Below are 13,747 nucleotides of genomic sequence, written 5' to 3' on the forward strand. Positions count from 1 at the left end.
TTATAACAAAATTGGTTCAAGAACAAAGTTTGGAATAGTTAAGTAGGGTCCAAAACTTCTAAATATATTGGAGGATGGTTAAATGTGTGGAGTGTGAGGGAGACTAGCAATTATGTGTGGAATGTCAAATGGGCAGCATAGCAGAGTGAATCCTGGCTTATTCTTGACCTTGTACATGCTAACGAAGCAAAGCTCTCTTAATGTTCAATATTTTAAACAATACCAAAATGAAACTTGCATTAACCTTTCCATTTAAATAATAATAAAGTGGAGCCCATGAACTTTTACATGATAATAGATTGGAGTAGGCCTTATCCTCTGACTTTTTATATGATAATGAATATTAGTTAAGAAAAATGGATGAAACAACTAGAGCAAAGAAACACTAAGCAAAAGCTTTTGGAAATTTGGAAAGTGGAGCAAAAGTTCAAATGCATGCATGGACACTTCTTCCAGTGTAGAGTAGGAGGGATGTGGGGGTTGAAGTGAGCTTGTTCAAATGGAGGAATGAATGAGTTGGTTCTACAAAGTTATAATGGCTTAATGAAAGCAAAAGTAGGGACATTTTCCATCCTAGACATCAATAATATCACCTTGTACAAGAGATAGACTTATTAATTGCCTCGACTTCCCACATCATGTTTAACATCATAATGTGTTGGGTATTAGGTGGGCATTGGTAGCCAAAAGTTTCCTTGAGATTAAACCAAAATAAAGGAAAGTTGATTGTTTTTCTTGGAGAGAGTGTGATGTGACATTCTAACCAACATGAACATGCAAAGGGCATGCAATATGGTAATATCTATAGTGTCAAGGTAGATATAGTGGTGTTGAGTGTCATAACAATAAGGCATTAAAAGGCCCATGTGTGTCTGGGAACTCCTATTGAAGGGTTGATATTGGATGGATGAAGAAGGGTCCAACACATCATGAAAATATATTTTTTCTTTAAACTAAAACTACAATAGTATTTTTTAATAGTTTCTTTAAATAAAAACTACAACATTTTTATTAATAATTTTATTTTTCTTTAAATAAAACATAATTTTTTACTAATAATTTTGTTTAAAAAAAATACAACTATATACAATGCTTTTTAATTAATAAAGTTTCTTTTATTAATTTACAAGAGCTATGAATTTTATTTTAACATTCTTTTTTAATAAATTTGGAAATTCCATTGATAACATGGAGATTTACATCATTCTAGATATGTTAGTTGTATCCAGCTTTCCATAAGGGAAACCAAACAAGAGCAACATATATTCTAAGCTATTTTCTAAAAAATGACTATGTTTGACCTATTAGTTGATGTAGGTCAGACAAGTGTGCTATTCGCAAATTGTGTCTATGATGCCAGGGAACACATTTTCTCGGATACCCAAAAAATATTTCATGAGAAAAGGTCTTGGTTAGATTTAATTAAGGAGTTAATTAATTTTCCTAAGACTAACTTAGGGAAATAAGCTTAATTACTCAACATTAATTGGGGTAAATCAATTTTCCTCTAAAGACATCGGGAAAAATCACTTGATGGGGTTAAGATGAACTTACCCATTGATTATGATTTGATCATGGATGTTGATTCGTCAATGAGAGATCATAAGCAGAAATCAAATGACATTTGGAAAAAACATCAAAACACATAGTTGCAGAGATAGCAAGGGAATAGAGGTAACACATGGACATCAACAACATGTGTTTTAGAAGAGATTACCATAGATATTATTCCCAATGATTTCTATGGAGAATTGGAGATTGATTTTTCTGCAGAAAGAGGTTGATTTTCCAGTGGTGAGAGTTGCTATAGTATGGGGTGCGAGTTACCCTAGCAGGCAGTGAAAATTACTGATTTCATAGCAAGGTAAATTTGCAGGAGAGATCTATCTGCACAAGAGGATCGATTTTCTAGTCGAAGTCAAGATTTTCTAGTGGAGGCTAAGTTAATTTTCCCAGTGAGTGCGAGTTGGCAGGAGCGCCAAGTTTTTATGCCAGTCGGCACGTGTGAGACAGAACCAGCTTTAGAGGGAGGCCAAATTTTTTCTAGTAGGTTGATCTGATTCTAGGAGGCCAAGGAAACTTGCAAAAGTGATCAAAATAATTTTCTAGAGGTTTTCCATCTTATGGAAACCAATTGTAATATTTTTGTTGAAGAATTTAATAATTAAAACTCTCATATGTAGACTAGTTTTCTTTTCGAGGTTTATCCAAGTACATTTTTTTGGAAATACCGGTGTTCATTATTTGTGCCTGCTTTATTTCCTCAGTTCCTTTGGTTAATTATTTTTCAATGAAGTTGTAATAGTGTTTTATTCAATATTTGTCACCAAAATTTTGCAAAAGACAAATAATCTAAATTGATAGGTGAATAATAAGTAGTTAACTACAACAAAATTTAAAATTTCACATGGTATCAGAGTGGATCTTAGGGCAGAAGGAGGATCTGCACAAAACACAGGAAAACAAAGTTGAGGCTTTTAACCCAGTTTGAAGTTCTTCAATTATTCTCAAGTTTATTTGAGTTCGTTGAATTCCAAATTTTCCAAATATGGTCGCAACAAGATTGAGAGATCAGGATAGGTTGGATAGAGTCTCTAACTTTGGTGTTTGGAAGGCCAGAATATCATTCTTATTGGACAAGTATGGTCTGAAGGAGTTTGCGGAGAACATTATTTTCCATATGAAATATCCACAATAACTGACTACCTATAAGAAGGAGAATTCCAAATAAAAGAGAATGATTCTTGATGGATTCAAGGATCATACTGTTCCACATATCCCATAGAAAGGGATAATAAAGGAAATGTGGGATGCCATCATAAAATTGTACCAAGATCTTACAAAAAATAGAAAGGTTATCCTTAGAGAGAGGCTCAGGGCCATCAAGCAAAATATGGGAGAAGACGTGACTTTCTGCCTGACTAGACTTCAACTTTCTAGAGATGAGATAGCTGTGGTAGGTGATAAGCCCAACGATGAGAAGGTGGTGTGAATAAAACTCAATGGATTTTCCAAGGAGTGGAGTTTTTTTATCCAAGTGATCAATGGGTGAGACAAACTTCTAGATTGGGAATGCCTTTGGATCGAATTTAGTCAGGAAGAGCTTAGGATCAACTTGGTTAGTGGGATTAGTAGTAGCAGCAAGACACTGAATGATCCGGATTTAAACAGGAACGCAACAAATTACAGAGATAACCATATACGCAAAGATGCAGCGGAAATAATACTTCATTTCATTAATGGAAAATACTGAAATATGCTTACAACCAGAAATGGAAATAAACCAGCTAGGGCGATGGTAGCTTATCCCTGAGAAGAGATGTGATGGCTACATGCCTCTGAACTGTGTTAAAATGAGGCTCGAAGGCCTATTTATTGTTGAGAAACAATGGAAAAACCCTTAACATTCCAAAACCTAACCCTAGGAGATGAAACGCCAAACTGTGGGCCCTGTTTGGGGGTAAATTGGTACATCAACTTCCCGGGGTCGTAACTTTGGCATATGATCTTCGTTTGACGCGTACAATAGCTCATTAGAAAGATCTATCCGAGCACTATCATTGTTGGAATGGGCAACATGGGTCCATCCCATGGACCCATGTTGCCCTCGGATTCCCAAAAAAACATCGTTTAGGGCCTCAAAACGGCTCTGGAAGTTCAGGACCCGAAAAACTGCTAAAAATAGTAAGTTGTGCTACAATTAAGGAAACTTAAAATGCTGAGAAAGACAATGGTGGGGGTCCAGGTGGACTTGGCAGGTGGCCACCAATATCCACCTGGATCATTCCTCCCCCCTTAGGAAGCAATGGTCCCCATTGCGTTGAGCTCCTCCATGAGATGAGGAAACTTCTACTGAACTTGTTCCCTGGTGAGCCACTTGCCCTGCTGAAGGAGTTGGCCTGCTTTGACAACTCGATACAGTTGGACATTCTGTTGGCGAGTGTTCTTGATCTGTGTGTCCATGATCCGATCAGTTGTAGCTTGTTCCATGCAATCTGGATTTAATTCTGTGGGTTTGAGCTGTTCTGTAATGTCGGATGTGTCCAGCAATGGTGGAAAGTATGGCCGAAGGCGGTCCACATTGAACATTGGGTGCAGGCCAAGGAATGGGGGAATGCTGAGCTCAAATGCATTGTCTCCCATAGCCTTAGTAATGGTGTAAGGACCATATCGGAGTGGTCTCAATTTCCGATAGGCTCCAGTAAGGCATTCCTTTTGCAAATGCAACCAGACTTTGTCGCCCACCTGAAACTTGTGTGGCACCCAGTGTTGATCATGTCGCTGCTTGTACTTGGCATTTGATTTCTCAAGAATGTCATGGACCTGCTGGCGAATATGTTGGATGCGCTCAATGAAGTTGGTGGCCTTATCTGTTTCGGACTGGACATGAGCTGAATTCATGTGAGTAGCTGCAAGGGGCACGACCACATCAATGGGGCATAGTGGTTGGAATCCCAAACCCACCTGAAAAGGGCTATGGCCAGTGGAGCTGTGAAGAGCTCGGTTGTAGCTGTGCTGAACATAGGGGAGGCTCTCGTCCCATGTGCGTGGATGCATTGAGTTATACATGCGCAGAATGTGCACAATCATCCTGTTGACAACCTCTGTCTGGCCATCAGTTTGAGGATGGAAGGCTGTGGAGTTCGTGAGTTTGGTGTCCAGCATTGACCAGAGACTAGACCAAAATGTGCTGAGAAACCGACTATCCCGATCTGAGATGATAGACTGTGGGATCCCAAAGTGCACCCACACTCGTTCAAAGAAGAGTTTAGCAGTGGCTTCTGCTGTGATATTCTTCTTGCAGGCCATCATAATGGCCATCTTCGAGAACCTGTCGACGACCACAAAAACACAGTCATTTCCATGCTTAGTGGAAGGAAGGCCCGACATGTAATCCATGGAGATGGATTCCCAAGGTCGACTAGGGGTAGGCAACGGGGTATAGAGACCGTGCTTCTTAATGGTCGGTTTGGCAATGGCACAGGCAGTACATGATCAGATGTACTTCCCAAAATCCTGTCGAAGATTCGGCTAATAGAAATAATTTTGCAGTACTGCCACTGTTTTCTCGACCCCGAAATGCCCAGCGGCCCGACTGTAGTGTGCTTCCCAAATCATCTTGGCACGCTCGCTTGAAGGAACACAAAGGTGACCGAGGTGGCATAATAGGGCATCCTGAAGGTGAAAATCTGCAACATGCCGACCCTCCAAGAGTGTCTGGTATGTGTGGCCAAATTCTGGGTCACTTTTGTAGAGAAGTGGCCAATCAGAAGTCTCATGCCCACAAGAGTTGAGCACGGTGGTTAGTGCCATGATCGGTGGCCGACTGAGGCAATCTGCAACATTATTGGTGCTGCCCTTTCTATACTTGACATTCAAGTGAAACTGTTGCAGTTATGTAGACCACTTCTTATGGCGATCATTCTGCAATTTCCCTTGGGTCTGTATGAACTGCAGAGGTCGGTGGTCTGTGTGGATGACCGTTTCCTTCCCCAAAATGTAATGCTTCCATTGTCGGCAGGCCTGTACAATGGAATACATCTCTTTATCATAAGTGGGGTACTTCCGGACTGTGTCTGAAAGTGTTTCACTGTGATATGCCACTGGATGTCCATGTTGAGTAAGGACTCCCCCAATAGCATAGTCAGAGGCATCTGTCTCGACCTCAAATGGTTGTTGTAAATATGGTAACGCGAGCACTGGTGCCGTGCAGAGGCGATCCTTCAACTCCCTGAATGCCTTCTGTTGAGATTCAGACCAAAAGAATTTTGCTTTCGCCCCGCCCTTGGTGACTTGACTCAAGGGCCAAGAAATATGAGAAAACCCCAACACAAACCTGCGGTAGAAGTTGGAAAGACCTAGAAAGCTGCGGAGCTCTGTTAGAGTGGTTGGAGAGGGCCAATCCCGAATGACTTGGATCTTGGCTGGATCGACATGCACCCCCTGTTCATCAATGATGTATCCCAGATACTGAACCTGGGTCATGCAAAAAGTGCATTTCTCCAAATTGGCACATAGCTTGTGTTGCCGCAGTGTTTGGAGAACCTGTCGGATGTGGTGGAGGTGCTCTTCCCACCTCTGGCTGAAGATCAGAATGTCATCCAAGTATACTACGACAAAGGAGTTGGTGAATGGCCGCAAGATGTCATCCATTAGCCTCATAAAGGTTGCAGGAGCATTCGTCAATCCGAAAGGCATGACCAACCATTCGAAGAGGCCCTCCTTGGATTTGAAGGCAGTCTTCCACACATCGGAGGGTTCGATTGGTACCTGGTGATATCCTGACTTCAGATCGATCTTGCTGAAATATTTCGCCCCCTTTAGTTGGTCTAGGAGGTCATCAATCTGCGGGATCGGGTACCTATTACGGACAGTGATCTTGTTCAGCGCTCGATAGTCAATACAGAGTCTCCACGTCCCATCCTTCTTCTATACCAACACGATCGGGCTCCCACAGGGCGATGAACTCGGACGGATGTGACCTTTCTGCAGGAGCTCCTGAATCTACCTCTTGATTTCATTGTTCTCCAGAACGGAGCGCCGATAAATTGGTCCATTGGGTAGCGGCGCACCTGGGGTCAGATCGATGGAGTGCTTGACTTGACAGTGCAGAGGAACCCCTGCCGGGGAGGTGAAGATGTCCTCGTACTCCTCCACAACCTTGTCCATCTGTAGTTGTCGTGCAGAGGGACCCCGTTTAGAGGCCGCGGCCACTGTCTTCTTCTTTCCTTGAGGGCGTATCATCAGGAAAACAAATTTCCTGGTTTTGGAAATGATCTTACTGCATTGTTTTGCAGTAATCAAAGAGATGGCGGCAGGTGGTGCTACCTCTGGTATCCTGAACAACTTATTTCCCAATGTAATAATAACAACACGGGGCCTTGATTCATACACAGCATGTCGCTTCCACAAGTATGGTTGTCCTAGTAATACATCACAAACTTTAAGGGGAGCAATGTCACACAATACCTCATCCGTGAAGGGCTTGATGTTGTATGGAAGGCGACACTGCTGGCTCACGCGAAGATCTCGTCCTTGGTGAAGCCACCCAATGGTGTATGGTTGTGGATGTGTTGTGGTCGGTAAGCCCAACCGCTTCACGACCTCTGCCGAAATGAGGTTCTTTTGACTCCCGCTATCAACAATGAACTGTATCAGGGATCCCTTTACCCACATCTGGGAGTGGAAGAGACGCTCCTCCTCCTCTGGATCTTCGGGTTCATTTTTTTGGATCTTGGCGGTAGCAACAGTGGCGCTGGGATCCGCATCAATGATCTGCTTCCCTTTTTCATACCCCTTATCGGGTTCTGACTCAGAGTCGAAAAATGCATCTGATTTTGAAACCTTTAGCTCAGCCACCAGTGACTGCTTGGCCCAACACTCACTTGTGTTGTGAGTGGAGCTCTTATGGAACTCGCACCATTTTCCAGTGTCCTTTCTCGGCTTCGCGGCGCTGTTCTTTGCTTGCAGCTTCGCCTGGTTGTCTTGGGCTATCCCGCCTTGGCTTTGTCCTTTGTTCTGTGGTTTAGGGGCACCTTTCCCCTGCTTTGGATTCGCAGATCCAAAGTCTCGCCTCTTTTGTTTAAACTTTTGCTCGACCTTGACTGCATATCGGTATGCTGCGCCGAGCGAGGGAATGTTTAGGAATTGTATTTCTTCCTGGATGTACTTGTGCAGGCCGCCATGGTATTTGAGTATCAAATGTTGCTCCGAATCCTTGATACCCAACTTTGTTCGAAGGGTATGGAAAATATTGGTGAAATCTGGCACATCTTGGTCCCTTCCCTGCTGCAGCGTGGTCCACTTTATGTATTCATCCTCATAGCTTCCGACAGGGTAGTACTGTTCCTTGATGGCATCCCGGAACGAATCCTAGGTGGGTGCGGCTGAAAATAGTGAGCCAGTACTTTCATCCTTCTGCTCGCAGTAGGTTTCCCACCAGTCCTTGACGTGGGGGGCTACTTTGAGAAGAGCAAAAGCAATCTTTTCCCGACTCGAAAATTCATGAACAGAAAAATAACCCTCTAGCAGATTTAACCATTTATCTACGGCATCTGCGTCTATCTGACCCTCGAATATGGGGATTTCAAAATTAACTTGTACCTTAAAGGGTGTGGCGTTTCCAGAGTAGCTGCTGGAAGCTGATGCGTTGCTTCTGGGTAGCTACTGAAGGATCTGGGCAAAGCTGTCCATCATCGCGTTCCGTTGTCGCTCGAGGGCTTCTTCGAGCAAGATTTTGATGGGATCTCCTGCCCCCTCGTCTTTCTTCTCGTCCGCCATGGGAGGCCGTCGGGTTTTGCGAGGCTGGTCTTGCAAAGGTTCAACCAGTTCAAGCCCTAACTCCTTATATCCCGACCTTGTTGGGGACATGCAAAGAAAAACAGAGAAAAAGTAGACCGCTCTGATACCACTGATCCGGATTTAAACAGGAACGCAACAAATTACAGAGATAACCATATACACAAAGATGCAGCGGAAATAATACTTCATTTCATTAATGGAAAATACTGAAATATGCTTACAACCATAAATGGAAATAAACCAGCTAGGGCGATGGTAGCTTATCTCTGAGAAGAGATGTGATAGCTACATGCCTCTGAACTGTGTTACAATGAGGCTCGAAGGCCTATTTATTGTTGAGAAACAATGGAAAAACCCTTAACATTCCAAAACCTAACCCTAGGAGATAAAACGCCAAACTGTGGGCCCTGTTTGGGGGTAAATTGGTACATCAACTTCCCGGGGTCGTAACTTTGGCATATGATCTTCGTTTGACGCGTACAATAGCTCATTAGAAAGATCTATCCGAGCACTATCATTGTTGGAATGGGCAACATGGGTCCATTCCATGGACCCATGTTGCCCCCGGATTCCCCAAAAAACGTCGTTTAGGGCCTCAAAACGGCTCCGGAAGTTCAGGACCCGAAAAACTGCTAAAAATAGTAAGTTGTGCTACAATTAAGGAAACTGAAAATGCTGAGAAAGACAATGGTGGGGGTTCAGGTGGACTTGGCAGGTGGCCACCAATATCCACCTGGATCACTGAAGGTTGAGAAGGAGTTGGAAAACATTTCCCTAGCATGAAAAGAGAAAGCGAATAAAGGTCCCAATAAGGGACCAAACTCAAAGGGAGAGAATATGAAGAAGGAACTATCAAAGGTAAAGTACTATGGCTGTCACGAATTTGGCCACTATGTCAATGATTTCCCACAGAGGAAAAAGAATGGAAAGAAGCTAGTTGCAACTTCAACAAACGTAGATGAGCACTCTATTAGGATGGATTTGGAGTCCACTTTAATAGCTTACATGCCTAGCTCAACTTCAAAGGGTGCATGTTACATAAAAATTGGAGCATCATTTCATATGATAGGAGTTAGAGAGTACTTCTCCCACTACAAAGAGGAGGATATCAGGTTCGAGATTCAAATGGGGAATAAGTATAAGTGCAACCCAGTTGTCAACGAGACCATTCTATTTCGGAGGGAAAATGGAAAGCATATACATATCCATGATGTGTTGCATGTGTCAATATTGGGGATGGATTTTGTCTCCGTATCAATCCTTTGGGACAAATGTTACGATGTCATATTTGGGGACAAAGTGTTTTTATAACACAAGGATTTGAAGTCACCTATAGCTTTTGAGGTGAGGAGGAGCCAATTAGACAGGTTGTCGATGGACATACCTAAGGCACTAGTTAGCAGTAATAGTCTGAGAGAGAAAGGGGAGCGATGGCATAGGATGATGTAGGAGCATTCAACCCAAGATAAAATCATTGTAATTAAGTAGACGTAGGGGGTCATGTATTTTTAGGAAGTTGGATTCCTTAGTGATAAATTGATGTAATATTAGGATTTTGAGTGCATAAAATATTCATTAATTAGATAATGTGAGATGTTTGTAAATGTTCTTAGATAAATGAGAACATGAGTGGGAAATAATGTCAAAAGAGTCTAAAGTCAATTAGAACCATTTAAGTAGTTCCATGATTCAAGGAACTAAGGAGAGCTCTTAGGGATTAAAAGGAGATTAGAAGTGGACGTAGAGGATAGAGGATTTAGGAGTCAGTTCAGTAGATTTAGGAGTCGAACCATGATTAGTTCAAAAAACCTTTCTGGTATAAATATAAGCCTATGGGAAGAGCTCAAGAGGAGGCCACGATTTTGAAGAACAGGCTTGTGAGAGATAGAGGTCTCATTCTGTAATCATTGTTTATATTTATTAATACAATCAACTTAATTTCAAGTTGGAATGTGTGTTTCGAGTGTTGATTGTACATGAATTCGTAGGTTCTGTAACAAGGGTTGTAGGCAGAGTTCTGGAGAACACATAGAGGAAGAAAATGATACAGAGATTTGTAATGGATCATTGGATCCATTCGAAGGATCTAAGAGGACAGTGATCAAAGGAGCATACAAAATTAAGCCAAGAGGAAGAGTGCGTAGCGAAATAGCAGAGCACGAGAATATTTGAAGAAAACTGAACTGCAAAGGAAAATCGAAGAAATAGCGTAAAAATGCAAGTGGAAGGAAGATTAGTGAAGTGAAGAAAGAATGAACAATAACCGTTAGATCTTATAGATCAACGACCAGGATCCAATTATTGAGGAGACGGAGAAATATTGCATTGGCGAACTTTAACAAAGGAAGGTGGTTTTGTAATAGTGAAAGCGGATTTCGGGTGGCCTCAAAACCGTAAGTGGTATTGAGTGCAGCGCACCCGATTCCACTGAGTGTGTGACACGTAGCAGCGAGCGGAGTGGAGAAACCGCTTCATCAAGTGATTAAATCCCCATGGGCATTATCAACCCAAAGCCAAATGTGAACCATCAAATCTACAAAGTAAAGATCAATGGCGGAGATTAAAAGGTAGGTTGTTTGATTGAGGATCGACGTATGGAATATACTTGCGATAATACGAAGGGCTGATGGATGAGTGGACCCGACGTTACTTAGAGCTATGTTATATAAACTTTGAAGTCTGCCTTATATGGTTCGGGGTGAAAGTTTAATGTATTTCCTTTGTATTATGTTAAAGTGTTGCGCCGAGTGTTTAAAGGCTTTCGATAGTCGCATATCGAAATCGGAGGATAATGAGATATACGTTTGTTAAAGAACCACGGAGGATCAGAGATCGGACTTATCAGAGTTCGGAGCTGAGTGTTGTGGAAAGGAAAGCGGAAGACGGACCCGTTGATAACTATAGATGTGGGCTTATGATATTTGAAGTCTGGCTCTTCTGGCGGGCTTTCCCTTTGTTTGGGTATGTTTCCTTTGTAAACGGGATAGTAAGAATTAAGCGCTGATAGTGTATTCCGGGAAGTAACATAATTGCATATCGGTAAAATGGAAGGATGGGTATTAAAGTGAACCGTGGAGTAGGCGATTGCGATCAGCGATAAAGGTGGAACCTCAAGAAGTGTGCGGAGATCATACTAAAGGCAGAAAGGTATGTTTTCTGAGCATTTTCCTTTGTAAATGGTTTTATAAGGAAAAAGCACTGAATAAAGGTTTTATGTGTAAATATATATATTAACCAATGTATTTAAGAGGGAAAGGTTGATATATATGAGGCTTATGAGTTTTATAAAGGACTGAGAGGGTTTTAATTCACGATAGAAGGAATTAGAAGGAAGGCTTTAATAAAATCTTATATGAAGGTTACAGAGGGTTAAATAGTCTTGATAGGAGATTTAAGCGGGGTGATTGACCTCCGATACAAAGGAACCTATGATAAAGAGGCCTTAATCATTTATGGTTTGAAGATTTGATTCCTTTGAGTGTCCAATACTTGGGACATATGTATTTATGCATACTGTGGGTATGTGCGGGGGTAACCCTGCATCATAGTGGTATCAGAGCAGAATGAAGTTGAAACAATTGGTTAAAACAGAACAAAGAAATTCTATGAGAAATAATTGAGAACAGAATATGTGTTAAGGTGTTTATACAAGAAAGGAAGGATCAGATTCTAATATGACAGAAGGAAGTCACACAGAGGTGATGTGTAGAAGAACTTGTAGATGCAAGAGATAGAGGAAATCCATACAAAGTACAGATGGAATGGTGAAACAAGATCATGCTGAGATCCTGAAAGTGAGGTAATATGTTCTGTTTTAAATTAAGAATGTGTGTTTATATACTAATGCACAGGTGACAACAAGAGAATCTATGAGAGGAGAACCAAATGTGTTCTTAAAGACAGAGTAAGGAAAACACTCTGAAGGAAAAGTGGCAGTGAACCTGAAGAATCCAACAAGAGGTTGGATAGAGAGAGAGGAGAGTTGAAGTGTTCTCAAGAGATTGTAGAAGCCTAGAAGGAGAAAAGGTGTTGCTCAAGAGGAGATTCAAGATAGAGGACCCGTGCTTACCAAAATACTGAGTGAGGAGAGCTTAGTGAGGTAAGATTGCAATGACGAGGACTAGCTGTTGCAGATGAGTAAGGAGCTCATGAAGAAAGAAGAGGAGAAGATGACTACTGATAGTCATAGAAGAGGTTCAGAGAGAAGCCACAACAGAAGAAAGATGAAGAAAGAGGATGCCATGGCAAATGGCAAGAGGATGAGTCAAGAGGAAATTGACAAAGAGATTGCAGAGTTAAAAGAATAACTCGATGCATTAAGGAGCATACTTGAAGAAGACCAGAGACTAGGTTAGGTCTTGAGGAAGAAGCCAGTAAGGTGGCATGAGATTCAAACAAGGCTATAGCAGAGGCAAGTAAGGTGGCTGATGGAAAAACTCAAAGAAGCTGAGTTGGAAATGGAAATGGAAGGGTTCATTTATGAACCAAAACAGGGAGAAATTTTGGGAGAGAGTGAAGATGAAGACTTGAAGACAGAAACTTCAAGTGAGACCAAAGGGTCACATGGTTTTAAATCTAACAATTTGTGTATATTTGCAGGTGAAACGTGTAAAGAAGGACAATTTGCTGATATTGTCATAAAGAAGGAAGAAGACAAGTAGAATCCAAATTATGTTTTAGAAGAAGATGAGATAGATAGGTCTCATATGCAGTTGGGGGAAGATATCAAGCAACCAAGTGAAGGGCTTGAGGAGATTGGAGAGGAGACCATCGAAGAATTTCTGAATCATATGAAGGATTTAGAATAGTAAGAAGATATGATGGCTGAGACATCAAGTGGGACCATAGAGTCTTATGTTTTTAATACTGATATTTTGTCTGTGGATGCGAAACAAATACAAGAGAATGTTAATGCAGATGGTGAGACAAGGATAGCTCTTGGAGAAGATAGATAGCAAGAGATTGAAGGCAAACTTGAAGCAGAAACTATGTTAGTTGAAAACATAGTAAAGGATCATCAGTTCACTATGATGATAGACACAGTGGAAATAGCCATGGAAGCTGTTGAGGAAGAAGGACATCTACTGAAGGATGTTAAGAAGGAAGAAATCTATGCAAAGGATTTAGCCTTGGGAGAAGGAACACTAACAAAGGAGTGTTTTGCAGAGGATGAGAAATATTTTGAAACTGTTAGAAGTATGGAAGAGTATCTTTCAGAAGATAAAAAATTTGAAGTAAAAGAGGATGGACAATGTCTCTTAAATGAGAGAATCAATGATTTATTACAATAGAAAGAACTTAATAATGCATTGATATTTGAAACATTGACAACACAGGAAGAATTTCTTGTGAAAGAAGGAGAGATGAAATTCAGTTTGAAGAGTTGATATGTGAAGCAACAGTTGAGATTGTTGAACCTTGTGATTTTCGAATTGATAATTTGTTT

This window comes from Pinus tabuliformis, chromosome 1_1 (genome assembly GCF_031772625.1).
Source record: "Pinus tabuliformis cultivar Carrire ecotype Pingquan chromosome 1_1, CPIR1, whole genome shotgun sequence".
Lineage (NCBI taxonomy): Eukaryota > Viridiplantae > Streptophyta > Pinopsida > Pinales > Pinaceae > Pinus > Pinus tabuliformis.